Raw genomic sequence first — 10,128 nt, 5'->3', positions numbered from 1 at the left:
TAAAAGTAACTTTGATTAAGAAGCCTGATATCCCCCTAAGTACTAGCTGCCTCAAACATTGCATTGTTCATTCACAAAGTCTACTCAATTTTCTAATCATTCACACTGGGCATTTTTCTATGTGTCTTGTATGAGTATTTGGATCAGATACATTTTTCCCTTTCATCTTTGAAAACATCTGGGGATCCGAGTTACTATGTCAGTCATACTTCTGAACCATAATTCAGATTAACTTCTTGTGATTCTCAGACCTTATTAATTGCTTTTGCAGCTTTCTTCTGGAGCAAGGGTCAGCAAAGTATGTGCTTACAATGATAAGCCAGGGGTCCCTGCTGCAGTTTTATCACTATGTCTGCTTCTCGGCCACACTGTCTCATGAAGCCATTTCAACCAGGTAGCTTGGGCATCACTGGCCACGATTTGACAACTAAGGGAGAAACCGGAGATCCTGTGAAGCCATTACTGGCTCTTGATGCAGTGGCTCCTGCCCTTGTTCCCATTTGGACTGATACAGTCGCAAAACCTTGGGCAAGTAATTTATTGTGTCTGAACCTCAGTCTCCCTCATGTATGCAATGCAGATAATAAATCCTGCCTATCAAAAGCAGGTTGTGATAAATATTCACTAAGATTATGTAACTGGGTCTGAGGGATCTCCAATGAAGATCACAGGTTTCCCCTCAGTTCCTGCCTATGTGCTCAGAAATTAGATTCTCTTTCTAAAATCTCTTCTGCCTACACCATGTTTTCTCCTTTTATGGATTTGCTTGAATCCAACGTCAAAATTCCACCTACTCTCACTAGAACACTAGAAGCTATAATAGATTTTCAAAGAAGATACAAAAGTACAAAAATTTCCCACAAGGTTCAGGTACACAAAGAATTTACCACTCAGTATGTGGGTCTCTCAAATACTACCTTTTCTGTCACTGTCATGTGTGTGGTGCAGGAATCTCAGATCTTTCTGCCACTTCCTGTGCAGATCATGAATCAAGTAATTGAAAGAAGATACTGGCAGCTTTATGCAGGGTAGACATACTTTATTCTTCAGATATGAGCTTCACAGACATGCTTTATTCTCAGACATGAGTTCTGCCATTCTCCACCAAAACTCCATGCTATGCCCACCTTCCATGCTTTGCCATGTCTCTGTGCTCTGCCAACCAGCGGTTCAGAGCAGTTACCTTTATACTCTTAGAACATAATAACAGCCACAAGCCAAGCATTACATAATTACAACAATCATGATGAATCAGTAAATAGGCACACATGCACAGTTACACTACTTTTATAACTTGTTTTTAGTGAATGTGCTGAATCTTGCCCATTTGTAACAGATGTAGGGCGAAAAAGCCTGACTAAACTTTTCTACTTTCCTTACAGTCCACCCCTTCAGCGTCACTCACCATACAATCTATGTGTTTGATCTTCTGCATGTTCCCTTAGCGAGGATAGCTGACCCTTGTATCCACATGTCACAGCAGCAATGTAGACTATAGCAACATGCTATAAAACACAAGCGGTCCCTCCCAATACAGCTAATTTATCATCTTAAGAAAGAATGGTTGTAGGAACAGGTGTCTTACCTGGTTTATGATACCACACATTATCAGCTAACACTGTTGGATCTGTAGGTTCTACATGTAACAGAATAAGGGAACTCATAATTAGCCACAATGATAGTACAAATGTACCCTTTAAGATAGAACATTTATCTGTTCCAGGCCATGTTACCTTTACTCAGGGAGTCCAGATACTTGTTGCCCAAAGTGAGACTTGCAAATCTTCTTGTAATCCTCTTCCCCAAGATCCAATTAGTCCTACCCAGTGTACATAGGGGCTTCTATTTTCCAAGACCATCCCCACTATACTGTCTGCCCCTGTTGTAAACAGGTGGGGGCTGGTAAGAGAATATTTCTATTCTTACCATATCCAGGTTTCAGATCATTTTTAGTAGTAACCTGCAATTGAATAGGCACTGTAGCTCTGTACAACAGAGTCTTCACTGGAGAGGACCTGCCCTTGTGGGGTCTCTCATTCATGATCCTGACTGTCAACCACAACTGACAGGTCCATCCCTTCAAAGATGGGGAGTGGCAGACAGCCCTAATCCCCTTTTCAGAAGACCATACATGGCCATAAGACTACTCAGTGCCTTCACAGTGCTTACCTGGTCTGGGGCTCCCAAGGCCACACAAACAGAAGACCAGTAACTCTCTGATTTTGGCAGTGGTCCCACAATATCCACCTGCCACTATGTCAGGAGCACTCTCACACAGGTTATCTGCCCCTTGGGGTACCCATCTGCTCATCAGGAGCACATCTGCTCATCAGGGGCATTCTTTCTCAGTTTTATGTGGCACTCAGTGGGCCATCAACTACATGGTCTTGCAGCCAGCATCCTGCATTTTCGGGTTGCCATGGCACCTGGTGGGCCATTGACTACATGGTCTTGCAGCCAGCATGCTGCATTCTTTGATGTAGCCACCCAGCTACATCAGCTGCTGGAGTTCTCTCCAGCCATCTTGCCTTAGCCAGGGCATCAGCTTCATCATTGCCTGGATTGGCTAAGGGGGAATGTCCCGTGACATGGAAAAGAGTTACTTTGTTTTCCTGTCCCAGTTCCCATAACTGTTGCCACATGGCGTGCCCCCACAAGGGCCAGTGACCTACCAGCCACCACTGATTCTTCCAAGTAGAGATCCAAAGGGTCAAACCCTTGAATACAGCCCAGCTGTCAGTACAGATTGTTAATAGCCCTGGCTCATTTTTTATCACCGTCCATATTGCTCTTAATTCAGCCCACTGGCTGCTTTACCTTATACCGTTCTCATATCACAGGGTATCAGTTAAGGGCTGGACAGCAACAGCCAACCACAATTCTGAGGGTTCTGTGCTAGAGCCATCTGTATACCAAGACTGCTCTGCAATAGGTCCCTTTCCCTCATGGAAAGGTGTGGTCTCCACCTCCATGGGTATAGGTTCTGTCAAAGTTTCCTCCACAACCTCTGCTGGTCCTAACATAGTTTGCAATTCATTAGACAAAGGACTTGTAGACCCAGTACTTCTCTGTTCTATATATGCTCCCCATTTAGATAGAGTGGGAATCTGAGCTACACCACTTTTAGGGGTGGTTTTCCACATGTGTAGCCAACCCACAATAGGACCTTGGCAGTTCTTGTAATAGCTTCAGTGGCCATCAGGGCAGAATGCACAGCAGCTAACTGTTTCTCTATCAGAGAGTAACACACTTCAGTGCCCTTCCAGAGCTGAGACCAGAACCCTATAGGCATTCAGAATCGGTCTTGTCTCTGCCATAAGCCCCATCCTGACCCTTCTTGGGTTATATCCTCATCTAATTCAAAAGGCTCAGTGGGGCCAGCCACTTGCAAAGCCTGAACTTGCTGCATTGCCCTCTTCAGTCCAATCTCAAGGAGCTCCTTTCTTTATTAATGCATACAGTGGTCATGCCATTTGGGACATATGGGGTACAAAAACTCTCCAGTACCCCAAAAGTCCCAAATAAGCCTGTAGTTGAGCTACTGTTATGGGCCAGGGGTGTGCCTGTGTCTTATCTATAATGGCTTCTGGGATGACTTGCATTTTACCCGACCAAACAACTCCCAAGAATTTGACAGATAGCCCAGGTCTTTACATTTTGGTTGTGTCTACAGCCTACCCACATTGTTGCAAGTGGCCTAGTAGTGTCAGAGCCACTTGGGTTAAATCTGCAAGAGAATAAGAGGTTAGCAAGACATCATCATCAATATAACGAAACATTGTAACTGTGCTGGGCCTAGTCCACTTGGCTAGGTCCCCAGCCACCAAACCATGACTGATAACCTTGGATTATTTGGTCTAACTGGCCCCCGTCTGCCTGGTCCTGAAAGATTTGAGGGCAGTTGGAACTTTAACCACAGTTTCGCTTTTTAATGCTCAATTACAAGTTTCTCTTTCTGTTTCGACCAATTAGGTCATTCATATTATTTCTAAATAACAGCCTATTTTCATTTGCAATTTTACATTTAATGACCTTGTATATATTCTTTTCATTATAGAAATTCTCAAACATATTCGACAGTAGAGAGAATACACCTGCGACTCAGAATCAGCAGTCATCAATACATGCCCAATCTAGTTCCATCTATGCAGGCACTTAACACCATCTCTGCCACTGGGACAATGTGAAACAGTCCTAAACATCAAACCATTTCATCTTAAATATTTTAGTATCTGTTTCTAAGAGAAATAAGCATAAACCAAGTACACTTATCCTACCTTAAAAAATTAACTCCTTAATATAATCAAATGTCCAGTTACATTTCACATTTACCTGACTGACGTATGTTAAAAAACAATAAATAACCAGATTCCAAATAAAATCTAATCATGGCCATTGCTTTTTATGTCCGCTAGTTTATAGGTTCTTAACTCCCCCCCAACACACGTACATACATTATGTCTTTTTGCTTGTAATTATTTGTTAAACAAAACCAAAAAACAAAACAGTTCTTATGTTCCATCCAGTTTCACATGGTCTGGATTTTGCTGATCATTGCTTTTTTAATGAGTTTCTAAGTGTGAGAACAAGAATAGTAGAAAAGGAAGCACAGACTCTAAACATCCTCAAACTAACGGTACTGTGATAAATACTTGAAAGTCTTTTTTTTCATGTCTACTTTTGTCTGGGTTTTCAGGGTCCAGTCATATGTAGGGAGTGTTGCTGACACTATGTCTGAAGGACATTTAACAGTATTCATAGTCTATTGAGCTAGAAAAGTTTCTTAAAGGATCAAAGATATACTCTAATTGTATCTTCCAAGATTCCCAGGAAGACATCAAGTGCAACTGCATAAAAACTATACCAGTTCTTCAGGTGATAGAAACAACTTGTTGTTATGTTGCCCGGAACTCTAACCCCACCAGCATCACTCTTCTGATCAACATTGGGTCCAGCAAATTAATCCTGATGCTGAATAAATACAGAGAGAAGATATTCCCTGTTCTAGCAAACATTACAGTAGCATAGATAACTATGACATAGAATTAGTAATACTGCTGTCTAAATGTATGCAGAACTCAATGATGATATTTGCAGTATCACACAGGAATGTAAAACTGCGTATCTTCCCTCCCCAAAGGAATACATATTTGAAATTGTGCAGTACCTAAAGTTAAAAAGAAAAAAAAAACATAGGGGAGCACATAAGACAAGAGCCTATGACAAAAGCCATGCAGATTTTCAGCAGTTAATCCCTTTGTTTTTCCCCTGTAGTCTTGAATATAATCCTATGAAAAAGTAGCTTGCAACTCATATGGAATTATATAAGATAATCAGTGCAAATTATGAGTAGGATAAATTTGTTTCTTACCTTTCTTAATTATTCATGCTACTTAAACACAGAAGAAAGAAAAAAATTCATGTAAGTAATTTTGCAAAGGACCTTAGAGTGATGTGGCTTAAATGTTTACATATATTCCTCAAATTTTATATTTATATATAATATTAATATTATATAATAATATTTTGTAAATTATATTTATATACATTATATGTATAATATTTTTACAGTTCTCACATTTATTTAAAGTAAAACATGAACATAAACAAGTAAAACTAATATATGTAACAATATAGGAGCTTCCAGTCAAGATGGAAGAATAGACAGTCCCCAACATCACTCTCTTCCACAAATCAACCAATTTACAATTATTAAAAAGCAATGACAGTCAAGCTGGGGCCACTAGAGCTCAGGGGAAGCGGAGAGACCTACGGAGTTCATGAAGGTGGGAGAAGCCATGATGAGGGAAAGAAAGAATCACTTCCACCATTTTGAGCCCCGGCTGCTTCAAGGCTGGCCCTGCTTCAAGGCTGGCACAGAGCAAGAGCTGGCAAAAGCCACTGTTGCTTGGAAGTGGCAGGGGAGAAGAGGGCTTTGGTGGCCCTCAGGCAAGCAAGACCACTAACAGGGCTCCCGTGGACCCACATAGGAGCAAGGGACCACAGACAATGGAAAAAAGGAGCCACTCAAAGGCCAGTGAGTCATTGCAAAGGACTGGCACATAGCCTGTCCCATGGGAAGTGTTTGGAGCACAGGTGGTGGGGGAGATGGGCCCACTGGAAGAACATTGGGGCACAGAGTGGACAGCTGACCTCACCCCCAATCAGTGCGGGACCACTATGTGTAAACTGGTCAAGAATATAGAACTGCAGGAGGAGTAGTTTGCTGAAAAGATGGAGGTCCAGACCAGTTTCTACACAACCCAGGCGTACAGGATCTCACAAGACCCAGAAGTACCTACAAAGTCAACCATTAAAATCTGAGCTGCACAAAAACCCTTCCCCAGGGAATCAGCAGCAAAGCAGCAGTTTAGCTCAACCAATGGGCTTAAGTGCTGGTCCCCAGAGGAAGTTCCCCCATTTTAGAAGTAAGCAAAGGGCAACAAATTAGCTCCAGTGCAGAGCTGAAGTAGCGGAAACAGCAAATAATCCAACGCAGAACTGAGAGAACAATAAAATACCCACAGACTAGAGACAAAGTTTGATATTAACTAGTAAAGGTCTCACTTCACCAAGGAACCTATAAAACCTACGAGGACCAGAATGCCCCTGGGCCCCCAAACCAGGGATGAGGGAGAGCCAGGGGCCTCAGCCATGCCCCCCCGACACCCACAACCAGCTCAGCTATGACCACTGAACAGCCACAAGAAACACCCCGGGCTCCTGAGCTGGGGAAGTGGTGGGCCAAGGGATTTGGCCACACCCCCTGACATCTGCATTCAGCCCAGCAATGACCAAGCCACCACTGGAAGCCCTCTAGTCTGCCCTGTAGGAATGAGGGGGGTACCATGGGCATCAACCACACCCCCCATCTTTCTTCCTTCTCCTGCCCTATTTCCTTCCCCCTTTCCCTCTCTCTCCTCCTCCCACCCAGCTGCTTCACAACAACATCTTAGAATGTAAAAACAGATGGAGCCAGGGACTGGGAAAGACTAAAATGATGCCTGTGGTGTTGATTTGGAATCTGAGGTATTGTATAAACTCATTATACCTACACATACATACACACACAAACACACACAGATATAGAAGTAGATATGTGTGAATACATGGGCTAATACAGAAACATTTCCTAGTACTGTCTACCGAGAAGGCCTGGAAACAATGACACCCTGGTAGTAATTAGCATACCTAGTGCCCAGACATTGGTTTCTAAGCACCATTTCTCTATACAAGGAACCAGGGATCCTTGGAGAAGTGGTTCATTCCAGGGCAGGGTTAGGAAAGATCAAGAGGAGCTTGGAACATCTTATGGACCAGAAAAATGAAAGTTCTCAAAAAATATGGGGGTTGTTGAAAGAACACCTGAAAAGGCTCCTAACGGCCAAATCTTTGAGCAACAAAATAAATAATGACAATATTGAAGTATAATGCAAGGAATAAAAAAGAAATTCATGAGCTCATGACAATATAAATAAATAATTGATTAAATAAATAGATGGAAGAGATGGAACAGCTACTTCATATAGTGTGATTACAATTAGTAAATACGTAAAGAAGGGAAAAAATAGAAATCATGATTAGGCAAATACCACAGTGAAGAGTATTGCATACAAGATCCAACAATAGGTTCTAGAATCAGTAGGCAAGGGTTTCAGGAGAAAAGATATTTGCATAGTCTCAAAATACTTCCCTTGAGATATTTGTTCACTACAGGAGAAATGATTATATTTTTACAGTGGAAATGCTCAGCAGAGACCACCTTAATCTGGTGACCAGTAAGAAGACGTATTAACATCATGAACCCTGTGATAAAGAGCACTGAGAAGGACATGGCACCATTTCTATGGTTCTCTTTCCAAGAAAGTAAGATCTCAGTCAAATAATGAGAAGATACCAGACAGGCACAAACTGAAGGACATTCAGCAAAATGACTGACTGGTATTCTTTGGGGCTGTCAGGGTTATGAAAATCAAGGAAAGACTGAGGAATTACTGCAGATTGTAGAAGTCCAGGACAAAATAACCAAATGCAATGCAGGATTCTCACTAGGATTCTTAAAAGGATATTAATGGAAAATATAGTAAAGTTTGAATGAGATAGTTAATTTGGTTAAAGCTACTATGACAGCGTTAATTTCCTGGTCATAGTAATTGTACTATGGTTGTCTAAGATGTTAACATTGGAGAAGGCTGGGTGAGGAATATATCGAAACTCTGTCTACTATTTCTGCAACTTTTGTATAAGCCTAAAAGCAGTTTAAAATTTAATGTTTAAAATTTGCTATTGTAAAAATATTCAGGAGGACTTCCATTCCTAGTTGCTAAAAGCAACTGTAAAAACAGGCAAAATATATGAACTAACTGTTTTCAGACACTGGAAAACAGTCAGTACAGGATTATGATTCCTAAAAAAAGAAAACCAAATGAAGTAAGCCTCCAAATCATCCTGAATTTTTGCTTGAAGGCAGTGTTCTATACTGCGGTGCAGGAAGGATAAGCCCAAACAGTGCACAATGGACTCACTGAACTGATGATACAATGATTATAAACTGGGAGCACCAAGACTGCTGGAATTTGCAGGGCAAGTTGTTGAGAGGAAGAAAGCTGTGAAAAGTTAATGCTGCAGAAATTTGCAGAGGGGTTCCCTTTGGTCTTTCATTGAACACTAAACTGCTCGTGTGGAGGGCAGCATTCCATGAGGCTGGGCAAAGAGCAACTACCAGAGGAATAAAAACAAAAATTACTGTAGAGCAGTGAGCTGAACAACTACTGGAACACAAACATGACTGGGATACTTTTGATATTAAATAGCCAAAGGGAAGAGTCTTTTTTGAACACCCAAAGTAAGTCAGTAGAGTCTCAGAAAAGTCTAAGTCATAGGAATAAGGCTAATGCAGTCAAAGAGTAATGGCTATCATACACTATCCCTAACAAAACGCAAAAAATAGGCCTAGAAAAGACCAGCATGATGTACAAATGAATTAACTGCTTGCCTGAACTTTTTATTAAAGAAAATAATAAAATCCAGACACTTAATTTAGCATCCATAATGAAGAGGATACAATAAAAAAAAAAATTACTAGGTGTGCAAAGAAGCAGGAAAATATGATCCATAAGAGGAAAAAATAACTTGTAATCAGGAGAAAAATCAAAAATGATGGAAATAGATAAGGACTTTGAAGCAACCTATTACAAATGTACTCGAGCACTTAAAGGAAAATGAAAAAATATTGAAGGAAACAAAATTATTCCATAGAGTCAGAATATTTCTTATCAAAATTATAGCTGGCTTTTCTTATAGTAGTCAACAAGCTGATTTTAAAATTTATATAAAAATCAAAAGAAATGAGTCTTGAAAATGAAAAATAAAGTTAGTGTATTTATAACATTTGATTTTAATATTTACAATGAAGTTACAGTAATCAAGTCAGTAATTGTCCTAAAGATAGACAAATATATTAGTAAAACAAAACAGAGAATCCAGAAATAGAATCAAATTTGTATGATTTACTAACTTTCCATCAAAGTAGCAAATGAATTTAATGCAGAAATGAAAATCTTTTCAAAAAATGGTGTTGTAACAACTTGATGAATGTGAAACCCGTCCACTACCTAACTCAATAGAGAAACTTAATTTGTGTTACATCATAGATCTAAAACTAACAGTTAAAATTAAAACTTCTAAAATACAACATAACGGAATATCTTCATGAGCTGCGAGTAGTCAAAGATCTTTTTAAATAGAAGCCATAAAATACTAACAATAAAGAGGATAAAACATAATTAAACAAAATTTTTAAAAGATGCTCAACAAAATATATAATTAAGAAAATTAATAAAAAAGCCAGAGACAAATAAGATATGGATAGCACATATATCTGACAAAGGACTTATGTCCAGAGTATGTAAACAACTTCAACAACTCAATAATAAACAATATTCAAGCACAGCAGGGATATTCAAATTCAAACCACAATAAAACAACACTATCCACCTACTAAAATGGCTAAAATTGAAAAGACTGATGACATAAAATGTTAGTGAGGATACGAATCACCCAAAACACTGATACTTTGTATGAGCACAAAATGTTGCGACCACTTTGGGAATTTTCTTGCACATTCCC

This window comes from Cynocephalus volans, chromosome X (genome assembly GCF_027409185.1).
Source record: "Cynocephalus volans isolate mCynVol1 chromosome X, mCynVol1.pri, whole genome shotgun sequence".
Classification (NCBI taxonomy): Eukaryota; Metazoa; Chordata; class Mammalia; order Dermoptera; family Cynocephalidae; genus Cynocephalus; species Cynocephalus volans.
The sequence above is the reverse complement of the archived record's forward strand: the minus strand, read 5'-3'. Positions refer to the sequence as shown.